Below are 20,635 nucleotides of genomic sequence, written 5' to 3' on the forward strand. Positions count from 1 at the left end.
CCATCCATTCTAAATGAAAGCCTTGCCAGATAAAGTATTCTTGACTGCATGTTCTTTTTTCCCTGGCCTCTTCTTTTCCTTTCTTGTCTATTAATTAGTCTTCTAAATCACTAATTCGTTCTTCTGCCTCGCTTACCCTAGCTGTTAGATTATCTAGATTAGATTGGATCTCATTGATAGCATTTTTAAGTTCTGCCAATTCAGCTTTCATTTCTGCCCTTGGAGATTCTATGTTGCCATTAATCGATTTTTCCATTCTAGCTATCGTCTTCACAATTGCTACCATGAATTCCATCTCTGACATCTTGGTTATCTCTGTAGCCATTTGTAAATCTGTGGTATAAGTCATAGTCTCTGAGTCTTTCCTATTTTGGGGGTTCCTCCTCCTAGTCATTCTGTTGAGGGGTGGTTGAGGGAATGTATAGAGCCCAAATTGTTGACCACAACCCAAGCAAGATGCACCTGTTTTATAGGGACCTTACGGTTGCTGGCCTCTTGTTTTTCCAGTCTGTCTTCTGGGGGAGGGCCCTGCCGCACTGTTACTCAGGCAACCCTGTTTGGGCAGAGTTGCCCTGCCCCCCTGTGGTGGGGGATGGGCTCAGTGGGAATCAGTTTTTTGGGGCTTTTGTTCTCTGGCGGCTTTCCCTGGTGCTTTCTGGGTCTCTTCCGAGAGTCAGAGCAGAAGAGATTGTTTCCAACCCTCTGCCTCAGAGCAGAAAGATCGCAGTCTGTTCTTCAGTGAGCTCTCCAGGCCACACTATCTCCATTTCTGTCTGTGCTGCTATAAACTGCAGCATCCTGGGTTGTGTGCCCCTCAGCAGCACTCCCAGTCCTCGCCTCCAGGTCGGGGCACGTCTCTGCCCTTTGTGCTTCTAAAACCATCAGCCGCTCCCAGTTCACATGCATAGCCCCGCCACTCCGGGTTTCAGTCCGGGAGGCTGCCCTAAAATCCTTTCCCTGTCGATACCGGTCTGCGAGTCGTGCCTGGTCCCCAGCGCAGGAGGCTATCGCTCACCGGCGATGTAGGATCCCAATGGCTCGGCTCCCTCTCCCTTCTGTTTATCCTCCAATATGTGCCCACGGAATCATGGCTCCCCGCTTCGTACCTCCAAACCAACCTCATGTGATATTTTGTGTAGACATCCAGATCTATCTTCTTACATCTCAGGCTGATTTTGTGGGTGTTCAGAGTGGTCTGGTAGATATTCAGCTCAATTCTGGGGACCGGTTGGAATTGGGTCACTACTCCTCCACCATCTTTCCCCTCTATTGTATATCTTATTTGGAGAATTGTCTATTCAGTTACTTTGCCTATTTTTAATTTGGTTATTTGCTTTTTAACTGTCAAATTGTAATATTTCTTTATAGATTCTAGATACGAGAATCTTATCAGACTTATGGCTTGCAAATATTTTTTCCTATTTTGTGGGTTATTTTTTCATTTGCTTGATAGTTTCTTTTGAAACAAGTTTTAGTTTTCATGAAGCCCAATCTATTTTTATTTGGTTGCTTGTGCTTTTGATGTCATGTCTAAGAAAGCATTGCCTAATCCAAGGTCAGAGGTATTTACACCTACGGTTTCTCTTAAGAGTTTTATAGTTTTAGCGCTTACATTTAAGACTTTGTTCTATTTCTGGTTAATTTTTGTATGTGGTGTGAGGCAGTGGTCCAACTTATTCTTTTGCATCTGGCTATCCACTTGTCCAAGCAACATTTGTTAAAAGACTCTTCCCTTATTGAATTGTCTCAGCACTCTTGATGGAAATCAATTGACTTACAGATTATTTAGAAATACACTTAACTCCCAAGTCGTGAAAGTAGACATTCATAGGACAATCATGGGTTTTCTAGTTACATTTTTGTTATTAATTCCACTGTCATCAGAAAACAATTTCTGTATGATTTCAATCCTTTGAAATTTGTTGAGGATTGCTTTGTGGCCCAGCATGTAGTCAATTTTTATAAATGTTCCCTGGGCAATTTTTAAAGAATATCTATTCCATACATAGATGGTAGGTAGAATTCCCATACATATTCATATTTCCTATAACTTCACTGAATTTTTGGTCTGTTTTTAAAATCAGTCATTTGAAGATATGTCATAACCACCCATTGTGATCATGGACTTATCCAATTCTAATAGCTCTGTAAATTTTTGCATATTTTGATTCCATACATTGTCTATAAATTTAGAATTGTGATATATTGATTATGACTTAAACACTTTATTATTATAAAGTGATCTTTATCTCCATTAGTAATTTTTTTTTATTTTTTTATTAACATATAATGTATTATTTGTTTCAGGGGTACAGGTCTGTGATTCAACAGTCTTACACAATTCGAAGCACTCACCATAGTACATACCCTCCCCAATGTCCATCACCCAGCCACCCCATCCCTCCCACCCCTCCACTCCAGCAACCCTCAGTTTGTTTCTTGAGATTAAGAGTCTCTTAGGGTTTATCTCCCTCTCTGGTTTCATCTTGTTTCATTTTTCCCCTCCCTTCCCCTATAATCCTCTGTCATGTTTCTCAAATTCCTCATATCAGTGAGATCATATAATACTTGCCTTTCTATGATTGACTTATTTCACTTAGCATAATACCCTCTAGTTCTACCCACATCATTGCAAATGGCAGGATTTCATTTTTTTGATGGCTGCATAATATTCCATTGTGTGTATATACCACATCTTCTTTATCCATTCATCTGTTGATGGACATCTGGGCTCTTTCCATAGTTTGGCTATTGTGGATATTGCTGCTATAAACATTAGGGTGCATGTGCCCCTTTAGATCACTACACTTGTATCTTTGGGGTAAATACCCAGTAGTGCAATTGCTGGGTCATAGGGTAGCTCTATTTTCAACTTTTTGAGGAAACTCCATACCGTTTTCCAGAGTGGCTTCACCAGTTTGCATTCCCACCAACAATGTAGGAAGGTTCCTCTTTCTCCGCATCCTCGCCAACATCTGTTGTTTCCTGACTTGTTAATTTTAGCCATTCTGACTGGTGTGAGATGGTATATCTCACTGAGGTTTTGATTTGTATTTCCCTGATGCCAAGTGATGTTGAACACTTTTTCATGTGTCTGTTGGCCATTTGGATGTCTTCTTTGCAGAAATGTCTGTCCATGTCTTCTGCCCATTTCTTGATTGGATTATTTGTTCTTTGAGTGTTGAGTTGGGGAAGTTCTTTATAGATTTTGGATACTAGCCATTTATCTGATATGTCATTTGCAAATATCTTCTCCCATTCTGTTGGTTGTCTTTTGGTTTTGTTGACTGTTTCCTTTACTGAGCAAAAGCTTTTTATCTTGATGAAGTCCCGATAGTTCATTTTTGCCCTTGCTTCCCTTGCCTTTGGCGATGTGTCTAGGAAGAAGTTGCTGTGGCTGAGGTTGAAGAGGTTGCTGCCTGTGTTCTCCTCAAGGATTTTGATGGATTCCTGTCTCACATTGAGGTCTTTCATCCATTTTCAGTCTATTTTTGTATGTGGTGTAAGAGAATGGTCCAGTTTCATTTTTCTGCATCCAATTTTCCCAATTTTCCCAACACCATTTGTTGAAGAAACTTTTTTTCCACTGGACATTCTTTCTTGCTTTGTCAACGATTAATTGACTATAGAGTTGAGGGTCCATTTCTGGGCTCTCCATATTCCGCTCCTTTGATCTATGTGTCTGTTTTTGTGCCAGTATCATACTGTCTTGATGATGACAGCTTTGTAATAGAGCTTGAACTCTGGAATTGTGATGCCACCAGCTTTGATTTTCAACATTCCTCTGGCTATTTGGGATCTTTTTTGGTTCCATGCAAATTTTAGGATTATTTGTTCCATTTCTCTGAAAAAAGTTGATGGTATTTTGATAGGGGTTGCATTAAATGTGTAGATTGCTCTAGGTAGCATAGACATTTTCACAATATTTGTTCTTCCTATCCATGAGCATGGAACATTCTTCTATTTCTTTAGTTTTCTATTCTATTCTATAGTTTTCTGAGTACAGATTCTTTGCCTCTTTGATTAGATTTATTCCTAGGTATCTTATGGTTTTGCGTGCAATTCTAAATGGGATTGACTCCTTAATTTCTCTTCCTTCTGCCTCGTTGTTAGTGTATAGAAATGCAACCTGATTTCTGTGCATTGATTTTATATCCTGCCACTTTACTGAATTGTGGTATGAGTTCTAGAAGTTTTGGGGTGGAGTCTTTCGGGTTTTCCACATAAAGTATCATATCATCTGCAAAGAGTAAGAGTTTCACTTCTTCTCTGCCGATTCGGATGCCTTTTATTTCTTTTTGTTGTCTAATTGCTGAGACTAGGGCTTCTAGTATTATGTTGAATAGCAGTGGTGATGTAGACATCCCTGCTGTGTTCTTGACCTTAGGGGAAAAGCTCTAGTTTTTCCCCATTGAGAATGATATTCGCTGTGGGGTTTTGATAGATGGCTTTTATGATATTGAGGTATGTACCCTTTATCCCTACACTCTAAAGAGTTTTAATCAAGAAAGGATGCTGTACTTTGTCAAATGCTTTTTCTGCATCATTGAGAGAATCAGATGGTTCTTGTTCTTTTATTAATGTACTGTATCACATTGATTTGTGGATGTTGAACCAACCGTGCAGCCCAGAAATAAATCCCACTTGGTTGTGGTGAATAATTCTTTTAATGTACTGTTGGATCCTAATGGCTAGTATTTTGGTGAGGATTTTTACATCCATGTTCATCAAGGATATTCGTCTGTAGTTCTCCTTTTTGATGGGGTCTTTGTCTGGTTTTGGGATCAAGGTAATGCTGGCCTCAGAGAATGAGTTGGGAAGTTTTCTTTCCATTTCTATTTTTTTGGAATAGTTTCAGAAGAGTAGGTATTAATTTTTCTTTAAATGTTTGGTAGAATTCCCCTGGGAAGCCATCTAGCCCTGGGCTCTTGTTTGTTGGGAGATTTTTCATTACTGCTTCAATTTCTTTAGTGATTTTGGGTCTATTCAGGTTTTCTATTTCTTCCTGGTTCAGTTTTGGTCGTTTATACATCTCTAGAAATGCATCCATTTCTTCCAGATTGTCTAATTTGCTGGCATACAGTTGCTCATAATATGTTCTTATAATTGTTTGCATTTCTTTGGTGTTGGTTGTGATCTCTCCTCTTTCATTCATGCTTTTATTTGGGTCCTTTCTCTTTTCTTTTTGATAAGTCTGGCCAGGGGTTATCAATCTTAATTCTTTCAAAGAACCAGCTCCTAGTTTCCTTGATCTGTTCTACTATTCTTTTGGTTTCTATTTCATTGATTTCTGCTCTGATCTTTATTATTCCTCTTCTCCTGCTGGGTTTAGGCCTTATTTGCTGTTCTTTCTCAGCTCCTTTAGGTGTAGGGTTAGGTTGTGTATTTGAGACCTTTCTTGTTTCTTGAGAAGGCTTGGATTGCTATATACTTTCCTCTTAGGACTGCCTTTGCTGCATCCCAAAGATTTTGAACAGTTGTGTTTTCATTTTCATTTGTTTCCATGAATTTTTTAAATTCTTCTTTAATTTCCTGGTTGACCCATTCATTCTTTACTAGGATGCTCTTTAGCCTCCATGTATCTGAGTTCTTTCCAACGTTCCTCTTGTGATTGAGTTCTAGTTTCAAAGCATGTGGTCTGAAAATATGCAGGGAATGATCCCAATCTTTTGGTACTGGTTGAGACCTGATTTGTGACCCAGGATGTGATCTATTCTGGAGAATGTTCCATGGGCACTAGAGAAGAATGTGTATTCTGTTGCTTTGGGATGGAATGTTCTGAATATGTCTGTGAAGTCCATTTGGTCCAGTGTGTCATTTAAAGTCTTTATTTCCTTGTTGATCTTTTGCTTAGATGATCTGTCCATTTCAGTGAGGGGGTGTTAAAGTCCCCCACTATTATTGTTTTATTGTAGATGTGTTTCTTTGATTTTGTTATTAATTGGCTTATATAATTGGCTGCTCCCGTGTTAGGGGCATAGATATTTACAATGTTAGATCTTCTTGTTGGATAGACCATTTAAGTATGATGTACTGTCCTTCCTCATCTCTTATTATACTCTTTCATTTAAAATCTAATTTGTCTGATATAAGGATTGCCACCCCAGCTTTCTTTTGGTGTCCATTAGCATGGTAAATGGTTTTCCACCCCTTCACTTTCAATCTGGGGGTGTCTTTGGGTCTAAAATGAGTCTCTTGCAGACAGAATATCAATGGGTCTTGTTTTTTTATCCAATCTGATAGCCTGTGTCTTTTGATTGGGGCATTTAGTGCATTTACATTCAGGGTAACTATTGAAAGATATGAATTTAATGCCATTGTATTGCCTGTAAGGTGACTGTTACTCTATATTGTCTGTGTTCCTTTCTGGTCTTTGTTACTTTTAGGCTCTCTCTTTGCTTAGAGGACCCCTTTCAATATTTCTTGTAGGGCTGGTTTTGTGTTTGCAAATTCCTTTAGTTTTTGTTTGTCCTGGAAGCTTTTTATCTCTCCTTCTATTTTCAATGACAGCCTCACTGGATATAGTATTCTTGGCTACATATTTTTCTCGTTTAATGCTCTGAATATATCCTGCCAGTCCTTTCTGGCCTGCCAGGTCTCTGTGGATAGGTCTGTTGCCAATCTAATGTTTCTACCATTGTAGGTTACATATCTCTTCTCCTGAGCTGCTTTCAGGATTTTCTCTTTGTCTCTGAGACTTGTAAGTTTTACTATTAGATGTCAGGATGTTGACCTATTTTTATTGATTTTGAGGGGGGCGTTCTCTGTGCCTCCTGGATTTTGATGCCTATTACCTTCCCCAAATTAGGGAAATTCTCTGCTATAATTTGCTCCAATATACCTTCTGCCCCTCTTCTTCTGGGATCCCAATTTTTCTAATGTTGTTTTACTTTATGGTAGCACTTATCTCTTGAATTCTCCCCTTATGATCCAGTAGTTGGTTATGTCTCTTTTTCTCAGCTTCTTTATTCTCCATCATTTTGTCTTCTATATCACTAATTCTCTCTTCTGCCTCATTTATCCTAGCAGTTAGAGCCTCCATGTTTGATTGCACCTCATTAATAGCCTTTTTGATTTCGACTTGGTTAGATTTTAGTTCTTTTACTTCTCCAGAAAGGGATTCTCTAGTATCTTCTATGCTTTTTTCAAGCCCAGCTAGTATCATTATAATCGTCATTCTGAACTCTAGTTCCAACAGCTTACTAAGGTCTGTATTGATTAGGCCCCTGGTAGTCAGTACTGCCTCTCATTCTTTTTTTTTTTTTTTTTTTGATGTGAGTTTTTCCATCTTGTCCTTTTTCCAGAGGAGGATAGATGAATGAAAGAACAAAATGCTAAAAGGGTAACAATGGCCCCAGTAAATATACACTAAACAAATCAGAAGAGTCCCAAAACCAGGGGGAAAAGAAAGGGGGAAAAAATAAAAAAGAATATGATCTGGCTGGTGAATAGAACAGAGCCACACACTAGATTTTGGGTGTATTTTGGTCTATTAGAAGAAACTGCCTCTCTAAATTTTAAAGAAAGAAAAACATACCTCTACAAAAATAAGGGTAAATATGATGAGATGGAATATGACTGTAAAGCTAAAAATTAAAAAAAGATTTTAAAAAAGGAATTGATAAGTTGGTTGAAAAAAGAATGAAAAAAATTTTTTAAAAAATGTGATCAGGTGGGAGACTAGGACAATGTTATACACTAGATTTAAAGTATATTTTGGTCTGTTAGAAGAAACTGTATCCCAAAATTTTAAAGAAAGAAAAACATATATATACACAAAAAAATAAGGTTAAATACAATGCAGGGATAGAATATGACTGTAAAAATGAAAATTAAAAAAGATTTTAAAAAGGGAATTGATAAGATGTTAGTTGAAAAAGGAAAGAAGGAAAATTCAACTAAGAAAAAGAAAAAATAAAGAAAATTTTAAAAATTAACTTTGAAAAACTAAAGAATCATGGGGGAAAAGCCATGCATTCTATGTGCTGTATTTCCCTAGCACTGGGGTTTTGCCATTCTCATTGATCAGTAAACTTGGCCTTGGCTTAATGTTCTTGCTGATCTTCCTGGGGAGGGGCCTGTTGCAGTGATCCTCAAATGTCTTTGCCTGAGGTGGAATTACACCACCCATGCCAGGGGCCAGGCTAAGTAATCTGCTCAGGTTTGCTCTCGGTAGCTTTTGTTCCCTGAAAGCTTTCCGTACCACTTTGGAGGACTAGAGTGAAAATGGTGGCCTCCCAATCTCTGGCCCTGGAGGAGCCGAGAAGTCGGGGCCCCACTCCTCAGTGAGCCCCCAGAGAAAAGCAGTCAATCACTCCCATCTCCTGCTGCACTCCATGCTCACCCAGCCTGTGACCCAGCATTTCTATCTCTGGCACAGGACCCCGTTTGGAGTCTCCAAACCCAGCAGATTCCTGCAGCAGGATCCTGTGCCACTCCTCCTGGAGGAGGAAGGGGAGTCTCCCCGGATCTGCTGCTTGTTGGGTCCCTGCTGGAAGAGCAGTGGCCCGACTGTGCCCCAGATCAGGGTTTATGGCAACCCTGAGCTGAGAGCACACTCCTTGGCTCCATCTTTGCAGCTGGCTTCCCCACTCTGACACTGGGAGCTCCTCCGCTCCAGGCATCCCCAGTCTTTCTGTGACCCCAAGGGTCCTGAGGCCACACTGTCCCAGCGAGGGTTCCAGCCCCCCCCCCCCCGCCTTAGCCACTGCAGTGACGTCCCTCAATGGAGCAGAATTCTAAAGGTTCCGATTTTGTGCTCCACAGCTCTATCACTTGCCAGTAGCTGGCTGAGGGAGGCTCCCCCGAGGTCTAGCTTCCCAAATATCGCCTCAGATTCACTTCTCCGCATGTCCTACCTTCCAGAAAGTGGTTGGTTTTCTGTTCATAGAATTGCTGCTATTCTTTTCTTCAATCTCCTGTTGAGTTTGTACGTGTTCTGAATGGTTTGATCCCCATCTAGCTGAATTCCTGGGACCAGACGAAATTTAGGTCTCCTACTCCTCTGCCATCTTACTCCTCTCTTCCAGTAGTAATTTCTTAAAGTCTGTTTTGTCTGGTATTAATACAACTATATCGGCTTTCTTTCAATTAATGTTTTCTTTTATCTTTATTTTTTATCCTTATGTTTTACATGTATCTTTTATAAATGTAAAACATTTATAAATCAGGGGCGCCTGGGTGGCTCAGTCATTAAGCATCTGCCTTCGGCCCAGGTCATGATCCCAGGGTCCTGGGATCGAGCCCCGCATCGGGCTCCCTGCTCCGTGGGGAAGCCTGCTTCTCCCTCTCCCACTCCCCCTGCTTGTGTTCCCTCTCTCACTGTCTCTCTCTCTGTCAAATAAATCAATAAAATCTAAAAAAGAAAAAAGAAAAAACCATTTATAAATGAGTTTTGGTTTTTATTCAGTCTGAAAATCTTTTCATGCAAGATTTAGTCTATTTGATTTTAATATAATTACTGATATGTTTGGGTTGGATTTACCATACCTGTTCTCTTTTCTTTTTCTATTTCTCCTTTTCTGCCTTTAAAAAATAGATTCTGGGTGTTTTTTTATGATTACTTTTCCCACTATTATCTTGGAAATCATGCATCGCCATACTGTTGTAATGGTAACACTAAAAATTACCACATGCATCCTTAAGTTATACATATCTAATATTATTTGGTATTATACTCTACCTAGGCATTACAAACAAAGGTCATTATAACTATCTTTAGCTACATTTATATGCCCTCCCTGAATTTTATATCATTGTTGTCATGCACTTTTTTTTTTTTTTAAGTAAGCTCCATGCTCAGTGTGGAGCCCAACATAGGGCTTGAACTCACAACCCTGAGATCAAGACCTCAGCTGAGATCAAGAGTCAGACACTTAACAGACTGAGCCACCCAGGCAGCCCTGTTGTCATGCATTTTAATGTTCTATATATCTTTAAACCTAATAACACATTATGATTCTTTTTTTCAGTCAGTTTTCATTTGTATTCACCTACATCATTTTCACAGCACTTCATTCATTTGTGCTTCCATCCAGGATCATCCTCTTTCTTGAAGAACACCTTCACTGCTGCATCTCCTGGTGACACATTCTCCATTTTTATTTGTGTGAAAATGTCTTTCTTTTCACTCTTGAAAAGATATAGAATTATAGGTTAACACTTCTTTTCTTTCATAACTTGATACCATTTCAAGGTCTTCTGATTTCAGTTGTTTCTATTAAGTGACAAGCTTGAGTCTAATTTTGGTTTTTTTGAAAACAGTATTTTTTCCAAATGATAGCTTGTGTTTTTTTATTTGTTTTTCGTTTTTAATGCTTTTACTATATGCCTATGTATGGATTTCTCTTTTTTCTGGTTCGGGCTTTGCAGGGCATCTTAAATTTGTGACTCGGTGTCATTCACTGGTTTTTGGCAAGCTTTCCTCCATTACTTTTTCCTGACCTGTCTTTCTAGGACTCCAATTATACATATGTCAGAATCTCTCCCTATACTGTCTATCTCTCATAATCTTCTGTATTTCCTACATTTTTATCCCTCTAGTTTTCACTGGTATTGATTTCTTCTGACCTATCTTCCAGTCCACTGATTTCTCTTATATATGTATAGTCTGATATTAAACCTATCCAATGAGTTCTTTGATTTAGTTTTTTCAGTTCTATAAATTTCATATGGTATGAGTTTTAGTTGTGAAAAAAAAAAAATCCCGGGGCGCCTGGGTGGCTCAGTCGTTAAGCGTCTGCCTTCAGCTCAGGTCGTGATCCCGGGGTCCTGGGATCGAGCCCCGCGTCGGGCTCCCTGCTCAGCAGGAAGCCTGCTTCTCCCTCCCCACCCCGCTAGTGCTCTCTCTCTAGCTCTCTCAAATAAAGTCTTTAAAAAAAAAAAAAAAATCCCAATCTTGTTTTCTGTCTCCTCAAGCCTACTAAACAGTTACTTTAAGGTCTGTGTAATTCTAATTTCAAGCCAGGCATCATACCACATGTTTTACAGACATTATTTCACAACAACCCTGATGGATTATTTTTTATGGAAGAAAGTGGAGATCACACACATTGTTTCTAAATAGTAAAGCCAATAACCAAGCAACCAAGTCTTCCAAACTTCAAAATTCATGCTCTTAACCATCTCATTATGAGACTATGGAAGTTCCAAATATCTGACTAAACCAGAGTTCAAAACTTGTGAGGTTAATTTATCTCCTACCAGAGTAAACTTTCTCTGTCCTTGTAATTGGTTCCCCATCAAACCCCATCATAATACTCATCCTGAATTTGTTTTCTTTTTTATATACCTACCTACATTTATTCATTCACTCATCACTCAGTATTTTTTGAGCATCTATCACACTGTGCTAGGCTCTCAAATTTCATAGTAAGTAAGGCAGACATGGTTTCTGTCTCATGGAACTTTGATTCTTGTGGGAGATAAACAGTAAACATGTAAGCAAATATACAAGATAATATCAGGCAGTGATGAAGTCAATAAGAAAATAAAACAGTGTGACTTAGTAAACTGGGATATTGAAGGTTGAATTTAGCCAAGTGGTCAGGGTAGATCTTCAGAGATGACATTTGAGTTGCAATCTGAATAAGGAGACTATTCTAGGCAGAAGGAAGAATAAGTATAAAGGCGCCACATTTGAAAGATGCTCAGTATATTTAATGCAGAGAAAAAATTGGGTTTTGTCTGGATCCTCATGAATAAAGAGCAGAGTGGTAGAACATGAGATAGGAAAGTTAGTTAGCAGGCATGGAAATCTGGACACCATTTAAGATAAAAAACAATGGTAGCAACTTTCAGTTTGAGTTATAAGGGAATAACTGTGATCAGATTTACCCTTCTACCCTAAGCCACTAGAAAACTGGACAAAATATATGAAATGACTATTCTCAGACACTGGGGAACAAGCAGCACAGAACTGTGATCCATGTAAGAAAGAAAATAAAGTGACTATGCTCACCCTAGCTCTTTGCCTGAAAACACATTCCAGACCACAAGGAAGTAAAGCAATCCGAAGCTGAGTGCATGGTCTCATTGAGTTGAGATAAATAGGAGTTCAGGGAGATTGAGGAGACTGGAAGCTATAGGTCAGAGTTTCAGAAAGGAGAGGGCTATTCAGTAAAAGAATTCCAGAAATCTCCATAGGGATCCTCTCTTTGAAACTGCATTTTTAATACCCACCCCCATACACACACATTTTTCATACTTGTATGCACTAAAATTTGAGAATCACTACTCTAGAGACCTAAGAAACCAGAACACAGAAGAAACAGATGTAATATCCTCATGGGAACAGGCTACATTTCCTATTACTGCCTGAGGGGGTGATGAATATCACCACTGCAAATGTACACTGACCTCTCTGTTTTAGCTAAAGATAAAAGGGGTCAGGTTGACTTTTAAGTGAGTGAAGATTTCACAGGGTGGTAGAAACTGGCAAAGAAACTCTTCCGACTCTGCTTCCATTCTGGAAGCCATCATATTGATTCAGGTTTTCACCTCAGCTTGGAATATGTGTTCTTTGGGGCAGATTTTTGTACTTCCCAGGTATAGGCATATGCGAGTGTGGTTGTTGGTTAGATGAGTGACTAAATAAGTGAATTAACTAACCCAGGGAGACCAGGACCAGGAGATGGTCATTTCCATCTCCACTCTGCTAAGGTTGGGTGAGACTTCTGGTCTTTGGGAACCACCCAAGGATCCCTGCTGGTTCATCACTCACTCCAGCCAGCCCTCATCAAGGTAGGCAATGACCCTCTATTCTCCATGACCTGGCTAATGTCACCCCTATGGCAGGGGACTGTCACTACACCAAGGACCCAGCATCCTGTCAAAATTTGGGATCAAGTTTGGTTTTGAAAAGAGCAAAGAGAACGACATAATTTAAAAATCAAAGAAATTCATTTTAGTAGTAAAAGGTTAACAGCCTTTAGGAGGAACAATTTTTAATCACCCTCGTCTAGACTCTATCACTGGAATCACCAGCCGCCGAGTGAAATATGGCCCAACTGCCGCCACCAAACAGCTCCTAAAGACTGTTGTATTTAATCATGTCTGTGCACCACTTATGGATTTTCATTATGATTCCCGATGCTGTTGCGCTGGGTAAAATATTAATATCCATAGTAATGATGCATGAAGCTTGGAGTGTAATTTCTTCACTCTTCTTGTCTGATATTAAATTGTTACCACTTTATCATTTGTGTAGAACTGCACGTTTCAATTAATCTTTCCATATCAGCAGCCCTGATTAATATAGATCATGATTCATAAGCTTATCGTCACTATAGTTTTAACAGATCATTTATAAAGATCTTAAATTTCAGGGTCTGGGAGGTGCAGCTGCTGTGTCCAATGTGCCTCTTTATTCTCTGTTCCAACAGTGCTGCTATACACCGGCTGTCACCTCCTGTTGAATAATTAATTTCAGGAAACCAAATTTACCCAAGGAAAAAAAATAACAGAATGAGGGGACTGGCGATTGGCAGGGTAATGGACAATGTTTGTTCACCTTTCCATGCCCAGCCCGGATGTTGCCTGTTCTTCATCGGTCAGAACTGCTGCTCTGGGGGACTAACCACAGGTGTGTATGGGCTTCTGCTGGCTGCAGGGGGCAATCCCAGCCAGCATAGCTATCCCAGGACAGTTGTTGAGGTTTGATGTAGCATTGGATAACTTCCCAGGCAGCTGCTGCTGCTCACATGAATCTACAGACCTCATTAGGCCTGGCATGGCGCCTGGGGCCTTACATTCATCCTGGAATACACAGTTTAAGCCATGTGGTCAGGGTAGGGTGGGGGTGAGCTGGGGAATTAGTGAAAGGTTTTCAAACATTTCTATGAACACCAGAACTACTCAGGGTTTGAGCTCTTTCATTAGAAGAGGCTGTTGAGCCTCAGAGAGAGTTCTTTGGTCCATAGACCCACAGCCCAGCATTGTAAGCCTGGGAAGATATTGCAGGGACTTCTTCACTGTCCTGCCTCTCAGCCAACTTGAGGCTAGAACATGCCCATGCACAATCCCCTAGAGAACAGCCCTCTTGTTTGAACAGAACACCAAGGAGAGCCAGAACTAAAGCAGAGCTTACTGACTTTTTTGGGTCTGTATCCAAAGCTTAATTCTTATGGCTTGAACTTCTCAAAGGCTTCATGTACACAGGAAAACAACTGGAATTTAAAAACAAACAAGCAAAAAAATTTATTCTAGTAACTGGTAACTGGTCTAGCAACTAAAATGATAACATTTGTTCACTTAAAATTTTGAATATTTTGTTTCAACCTCAATCAAATCATGTGACCAACTTGTTCTGAGTAAACTTGTACATCTTCTCTGTGAAAGGCATGTTGTGGGCCCTAAGGCTCAGGCTTACATCTTAGCTTGGGTTCTCCCTGAAGACTCCAAGATAAAAATTAAAGAGCAAGTAGTGCATTCGGAAGATGATCCTAGGAAACATCATTAAGGGAGTGAGGCAGAGAAAGGGGGGGGGGGGGCAGGTAGTCAGTCATGGCTGCATTACTCAGGAAGTCACCACCATGGGTAACTGGTTACCTTTGGGAAATGGCGAGGAACATACCTCAGAGACAGCTCAGTGGTGGGGTAAAGAAGCCGAATCATTTATTTACCAAGTCCCCATCTGTTATTGAAAGGGCTAATTTCTAGGGCCTTCACTCTCCCACACTCACTCCAGACTTGCCCTGTGTGTGAGCAAAGTGATTTCGACAGCCAGAAACAAATGCTCTGAGATGGAAAGTATGATGTATTCCTAGTAAGCAGGCTTGACATGTAGAGGTGAGAGCCAAGAGAATGTCACCAGAGCCAAGAGCATTTTTTCTACAGCCACCCTCTAAGCCCATGCATTTGTTCACTCATTAATTCAAGAAGTGTTCAGAGATGTTTTCTTATCTACCACCCTCCAGACAGGAGAGAGTGGTTCCTGAAAAAGTTCACTAAAGTTGTGAAGCTTTAAATTAAAAAAAAAAAGTTGCATAAGCATACCTTACATGTTTTATTTTGACTAAAACATACATTTATTCACCATTAATTTGATGTTGGGCCACGTTCTTTTAATGTATATACACTTATGGTGTTCTACCTTCCCTTTCTTGTAAAAACCACACCCATAGAAATGCATTACTCCCAATTTCCAGTTTCTATAAAGTACAGCAAGAACTTTAAGTCATTTTTGAAGCAATCTCAGTACAGAAACTTTCTAGATGTTTATGATTTTTCTCTAGTCTTTTATGTTTTTTCCCACATCTAATTCAACAGCTATTTTTCATTGACTTGTGCTTATTGAGTCCAAAGCATTCAATTTAATGTTCAAAGAAGCAACAATTCTTCTTTTTACACTTATCATCAGTTTATGTAACATTTAATTCAATTTCATGGTGACAATATTAAGTACAACTGTCACACACAGATTTACGAACAAAGACAATTAACACTTGGTAAGGTACAGCTTGACTTGTGGATGCCCAAACACATGGGCCTCCTGTTGGTGAGCAATATTATCGCATGCCAGGCAAATCTACATAATTAACTCATTGGATCCTCCTAATAACCTAGAGTGAGGGACTGTTGTTACACCCACCTACAGAATGTTCTGAGGCATACTTGGCTCAGGATTATACAGCCAGTAATAAGTGACAGATCTCAGTTTCTAACCCAGGGAGTCTGACCAGAGAACCCAAGCTCTTTACCACAAGCCACACTGCCCTGTCTAAAGAGTGGCCTTTAGCAGGTAACCATGATTTTTCTTCCATAATGTGACACTCTTAGAAGTGACAGGGTCCCTTAATGATAGGGACACCCACACCACAGAGGTTAAACTGCACAGTCCTGAGCGAGCCGGAAATCTGACTAAATAGCCATGAGTATTCACTGTGTCATGGGCACTGGCTAAAAGAAATTGTTAGGGGGGATTAAGTGGGGACCAGTTAAGGGAGTTTCAATGGGTGGGAATCAAGGGGAGCACAGAGACAGCCTCATGAAGCTTACAAATCAAGTGGAAATAAAGCATGTGCACCTTAGTTATATTATAAGGTACTACAAGTATTTGTAATATAAGGGTATCAAAATACGTGTGAATTAAAAAGTGTTATGAGAGTTCAGAGGAGAGAGAACATCTTTTCAACTCAGGAATCCAGGAAGTCTTTATAGAGAACAGAGCTGGCTACTGAATGTGGGTTGGATTTGGAGTGGTAAAGGACAGGACATTCCAGGTGGAGGGAAAAAAGCAAAGACAAAGAGGTGAAAAGCCACGGGTGTTAAAGAATGTTAAACGATGCTAAGTAATTGTGTTTGCCTGATGGAGAGGGGGTGAGTGATCACTGTGAGCAGTAGGAGGCAGGACTAGAGGTTGCATTCAGGTTACAAGCTAAGGTTTGGATTTACTTGGTAATGAGTAATGAACTGGGGTATGTTTCTGAACTGGAGGACAAAAGAGGCAGAAGAACCTGGCCTGGCCCCTAGGAATGAAGACTTTGGAGCTAGGCTGCCTGGTTTCCCTTGCCTTTCCCTTTACCCTGAGACAAATCACATCCCAGGGTCTCAGTTGTCACATTTGTAATATGGGGATAATAATGGTACCTACCTCTTAGGGTTGTGCAGATTAGTTTATAATCTGTAAAGAGCTTAGAATGGTACACAGAGTAAGGGCTTTGTAAGTATTATTTATTAGAGTATGACTGAAGTTGAGCGTTAGGCAGTTTAAGCTGGTGGCAGAGAGAGTGGCTGGCAAAGGGAAGAGAGGGAAAGAAGCAATGAGAGTCTGAATGGGTAAGGAAGGCCGGAGGGACAGAAAATGTGTGCTGCTCACAACCATTAGTGGATTTTGAACCTTCTCCTTCCCCACAACCAGCCTTTTTGCTTGCTGAGCTTCTGGGTTCCCCTGTATGCCTCCCAGGGAGCCTTTGGCAGGTAGCCCAGCCAAGAATCTCACACAGGGTGCTTCTTCCAACAGTGCGCTCAGCCACCCTGCTCCCCCCATCCTCACCACTTCTGTGAAAATAGGAGTGAATGCTGCCACCGTTCTTCAATAAATATCCTTCCTTCCCAGAGCGTCCCATCAGAATTGGACACTGCCAAGTGTTTAACCTTGTAGTGCATTTTACAATTCACAACATATTTTTCTATTGAATGTCAACTTTGCTCTATTTACTCTTACGTGTTCAGTACTTAGTATGGTGCTTGGAAGAAAGCAGCTAGTCTGGGAATGTTTGTGAATGAACAGACAAATGAACTAATGAATGTGTGTTATCTCTCTTCACTATCAAACAAAATTAGTCCAGAGACTTAGAAAAAAGTCTGATACATAACAATTATTCAGTAAATGATGGCTAGAACTTATTACTTAATCCCACTATTCCACTACTCACAGTCTGCCTTGCCTAGAACCTGGTGCGGGTGTGGGGGAAAGGGGAGCTACCTGGCGGTAGAGCCTGGATCCTCTTCCTGGGTGAGTCCCTGATCATTCCAGAGGAAGTACCTGATTCATGTCCATTCAATCAAATTGATTGAACTTTTAAATACACCTGAGTTCAGTGAAGTTTAACAAATTTGATGGTAATTGATGGCCCCATCTCTCCATTGAACCTTTTACTTCTTCATCAGATACCCCTGCCTATAGTTCTGGCCTCACAGCGTGGAGTGTGAACAGATAGGTGTCAGGTTGGGCCACTCCTTCTTCTGCCCCTGAGGATCAATTATCTGGACGCACTGCTTTGCTATCACATCATGGCCTTCACTGGGTTAACAAGGTTGTAGAGATAGCCTTATTGGTGATCTCATAGCAGAATGGCCATCATCTTGGAGATAATAGAACCGCTTTAAGAATTGGTTTGTCTATTTACAAAATGGGGGAAATTATATCTATTTCTAATTTATAGGCATGGCAAATAAGCTAACTAAATAATTAGAAATTTTTGTTTTTTTCCAAAAGTAAAGCATTATAAAAGTAACCCTAGATATTGCATTATTCAAATTAATTTCTTAAAAACTCTAGTCTCTCACCTCTTTGATCACACCCCTTAGAGTGTGATATTGTAGTTTTCACTAACTGGTATTTTACTGATCCAGAATTATCAAAGCTGAATGAGTAAAAATTCTGAATCCTAGAGGTTTAAGAAGGAATTACAGCATTATTGTTTAAAGGCAGACTAAGGAGCTAGAGAAGGGGGAGTGCTAGAATAAGTAATGTAGGGTATGACTTAGGTGTGGGGAGACTTGCGGTCTTAGATCCAGCCAATTCCTCGGGGCTTCTGATTCTTCCTCATGTGATAAGAATGGACTAGGTCATCTCTAGATTCTCCTTCCTCTGTGATCAGGAGAGTAATTCTTGCTTTGCAAGTATGTTGGAAAACTGGAAGTTTATTTTTTAATCCTTGTTTCAATTTATTTTCTTCAGTAAATTACACATTTGTCTGAGATCTGATCATACACTATTGTTTGCTTGATAAATCCTTTTTGGATTTATGGAGAAGTATTTCTGGACCTTAACCCAACCTGACATATCAGATACCATAAAACCCACAGCCATTACTGTGAAATACAAATAGTTACTGATGTTCAAAGCAATGCTCCAGGACACTAATCCCTGTCCTATATCTGGCCTTCCACTGATCATACCTCTGTCTGCTCTGAATATTGCCTGACTCCAAATTTATACTTAGTCTCTCTCTTATGGATTAGAAGTAAGATACTGGCTGTATTCTGACATTCTGGCCAAAGTCCTAGAACCACTGAAATCCTGCCCTGCCTTTCCACCCTTGCCACAGGGACAGAACAGGAATCATACCTCCTTAATACTAAGCCAGCACCAATACTGCTAAATGCAAGTCTCCTTTCTGAAGCTCAGTTGAAAAACTTTTTGGCTAGAGAAATGAGGATATAAGGAAGCAGCAAGCATCAAGATGGGCCTTGGATCCCCTACCCAAACAACAGTTTAGATTCAAAGGATAGGCTCACAGGGATGGCTGGCTTGCCTGAGGAGGCCCTCTTTGATCTGAGGAAAGGCTAAGGATGGGCACTGGCCTTAGAAACACAGTCATCCCACCTACCAGGAACAGGGCCCAATCAGATACCTATCTCAGGCATCAGGTTGGCAACTTATTCTCTCTTATGGAGATGCTCATATAACAGTGAACCAAGGGGCAGAAGATGGAAGAGAGTTGAAGAGTCCTTTCCCCCATATTCCCTAGTATTTGTGTTTGAGCCTCCACTTTCCCAAATGGACTTTAACTGGCTCTTACCCGACTCTCAGGGCCTCCTATCAGAGCCTCCTTCCTGGTTACAGTTCACACTAGCCCCTTGGTTGGTGCCCTGGCAGAGTCAACCCCAAGCACTAAGGTTGTTTTAGCTTTTCATCCACCAGTCTTGAGATATATAACATAAAAGTAAAGATTCCTTGGTGCCTAAAAAAAGAATTTTAAGAGAGGCTTAATAGCTATATAGGACTTTGGGGAAATTTAACTACAAGTAAAAATTTTTTGTGCCTCTGTGTGAAAAGAGAGTGAATATTTACTTTAAAAAAATGAGAGTATCACTTGACACAAATAAGAACACTACAGCAACTATGAAAGTTTCATGATTGAGAGAACAATTCTCATTTGTTTTCAATGCCCTAGGGTAAATCAGAGCCAATTTATCTACATTTCAGGCAGGTCTGAATTTCTTCACCCTCTCTCCTCCTACTTAAAAGACACCCAACCTCAAGCCCATCAAACTCCAGACCATTTGGGTCTTTTAGAGTTATAATTTTGCTTCTTTATGTCTTTATTGCTCCTTTGATAGATAAATTGAAAAAAAGAAAAAGATATGAAGGAGAACAACAAAAAGCTATAATTATGAAGATTCAATTTAATTTTAAAGCTTGTGGACAGAAAAGAAGAAGCCAGAAAAGAAGGAACCAAATTAATTTAGCAGGGAAGCATTGCATGAAATATTGTTGAAGTTTAATAACCATGCAAAGACAGATGATATGTGTGGAAAAATTAGTTGTAGGACCTCATAATAGTCTATTAATATTTCCTACAGGCGCAAAACCCTTTCCTGAATAATTGTGACAAAGTAATCTTTTGAAAAAGAGTGAGCTGAAAAAAAAAGAATCTTCAAAAGGAGACAGTGATGATGAAGGCGCTAGAAGGAGAAGGAGACTCTGTGTCAGCCAGGGAATCTGAGGGTGTGTTTGCTATAACTCACCATGGCCAGACAAGAGAGATAAAGCTCCCAGATGATCAGAAGCCATGTGGAGGGCATATCCATGCAGGCACATCTGCACTGTAAAGAGCTGGGAAAACAAACAGCGTGGTTTTTAGACATACCTGTCTTTTTATAAGTCTTTATGAAAATGATTTAATATTCCTACCCACAAGGTCAACATCACTGAGCTCTCAGTCAGGCAGATGAAAAAACTGAGATACACAACAATGGAGTCACTGGTTGCAGGGGCCCCCAGGGGATTCCAGCAGAGAGGGAATAGGGAGGCCCTGCCTCAGGCAGTGTGACGGGCCTGGTGGCCTCCTCATGTCACAGAGACATGGAATAGCTTCTTCTGGCTTTGTCTTTCCTGCAGAGGCTGAACCCTGCTTCTGATTTTACAAAGTCTGAGCTCCCCAAAGCAAAGCATCTGAATTCCTTC

This window comes from Phoca vitulina, unplaced genomic scaffold (genome assembly GCF_004348235.1).
Source record: "Phoca vitulina isolate PV1807 unplaced genomic scaffold, GSC_HSeal_1.0 scaffold10, whole genome shotgun sequence".
Lineage (NCBI taxonomy): Eukaryota > Metazoa > Chordata > Mammalia > Carnivora > Phocidae > Phoca > Phoca vitulina.